The sequence below is a fragment of the Rattus norvegicus genome, chromosome 15 (genome assembly GCF_021556685.1).
Source record: "Rattus norvegicus strain SHRSP/BbbUtx chromosome 15, alternate assembly SHRSP_T2T, whole genome shotgun sequence".
In the NCBI taxonomy this organism is placed as follows: domain Eukaryota; kingdom Metazoa; phylum Chordata; class Mammalia; order Rodentia; family Muridae; genus Rattus; species Rattus norvegicus.
This window is the reverse complement of record NC_141548.1, coordinates 14,848,682-14,850,464: the sequence shown is the minus strand read 5'-3', so window position 1 is coordinate 14,850,464 and position 1,783 is coordinate 14,848,682. Positions and strand designations below refer to the sequence as shown.

The following is a 1,783-nucleotide window of genomic DNA, read 5'->3' as shown; positions in this document are numbered from 1 at the left end:
AGGTAGCCGATACGAAAAAAAAAAAAGGTGGGTCAATTTTTCAATTGTGAGGGAAGCAGAAATCATAACCAATGAATTACTGCCTCATTAGGGTGGCTACTACAAAAAGAAAAAACAGAAAGAAAACATTTTTTAAAAATTAGTCAGGATTTGGAGAACTCAGAACACTCTCACACAATGTTGGTAAGAGTTACATATTACGACCACTGCCCCTAGAGGCATTGCACATATGGCTGCTGTGTCACATGTGTGCTCTGTCACAGTGTGGCAGAGAGGAGAAAGGTTACATCTAAGCTTCATGTTCTGACCTGTGAACATCTGAATAATTAGTAGCCTAACATTCCCTGGGAAAAAAGTGAGTCTGAGATGACCACCAGTCCTGCCCTGAGGAGCTAGCCGGAGAGAACCACTAGCCCAGACAGGGAGCCAGCCTGAAATGACAACCAGTTCCGCACCACATGGGCCTGGAGGGAGCAGGGGTGTGTGTGTCAGACCAGACCCTAGATGGCTCTGTCATGGCAGTCCTGAGATCAACCCTGAGAAGACCCAGACACCCATGATATGTCAGGCACCACTAAGAGAAGCAAGTCAAGTGGTGGAAAAATGAAAAAGAAAGAGAGGCAGAAGGATGTGGCCACAATGAAGAGAGGCAGAATCTGAGCTTCTAGAGTAGTGGGGACAACCTGGTGTGAGTAACCAATGGTGAAACTGGAACCATGGTATAGTCCTGGCCTGTGCTGCCATTGGTGGTCACGTTTGAATCTGTGACCCTGCAGTAGCAGGAGTCTGTTTCCACCAAAGGCCAACTGGACATCCATGGTCTAGGCTGCCTTTCAGGGGTATGTCACCAAGGCATTCTGGGAGAGCTTGTCCTAGAGGCATGAGAGCAGGAAAGCTGAACTTGCCCTTTGTCAGCTACAGTACTCCTGAGAATAGGCCCAAAGATACAGGATGGGAGAGCTGGCCACTCATCTCCCTCACAATGGCATGAATGAGGGAGAGATACCCTGCTCCCTGCTAGCCCATTCCCACCAATGGCAGGCAGGACAGTTTGCCCCAAGGTCAACAAGCAAGGTCTCAAAGCAAGAGAGCTATCCCTGCCCCTCACCTGCTGCAGCACTCAGGAAAGCAGGCTCTGTACTTCAGTGGGCAGCACAGTAGAGCTGACTATGAATGTGGGACTTGCAGATTACCAAGCACCTAGGGTATGAGTGTGGGAATGCCAGTCCTACCTCAAGTCTGCAGGGCAGTGGCATGAATGAGGGAGAGATGCCTTCCTATCTTCCCTCATTCATCATCACTTTAGGGCAGGTGAGAGATTGCCCCAAGAGTCATGAGAGAAAGAGAACTATGTCCCTCATCAGCTGTAACACTTGGGAGAGTGGGCCCTGCACCTCTCTCTCTCCACAAGCAGTAGAGTAGAGCTGGCCCTAGTTGATATTTTCCTGGTTCTACAGCTTTAAGGCTAATTATAAATATAAAAGTTGTGTGCATTTTATTTGGGAATTAAATGATGTAATAATTAATTGGGAATAGAAACTCCCAATTAATGTTCATTACAGTACTCAAACTAAACAAACAAAAATATTACTTATTTGCACTGTATTAACATCATATGTGTATGTATATGATGATTGTATATATATATGTGAAATATATATATATATCATTTGTAAATACTAGGTTGCAGGATGGGTGTACAATTCTTCTCAGAACAAGCTTGTAGTTTTTGAAAACAAATTATAGCTAGTCATATGAGTACTAGCTTCATCCCTTGTTAAGC

The 1,783-nt window shown here is 45.2% G+C and overlaps 1 non-coding gene across 1 annotated transcript; it reads left to right on the top strand.

The window, feature by feature from the left end:
* Positions 1 to 205: 205 nt before the first annotated feature.
* Positions 206 to 342, top strand: LOC120097235 (small nucleolar RNA SNORA17). Its single transcript, XR_015639194.1, has one exon. It is a non-coding gene; the product is annotated as a small nucleolar RNA SNORA17 (small nucleolar RNA).
* Positions 343 to 1,783: the final 1,441 nt, after the last annotated feature.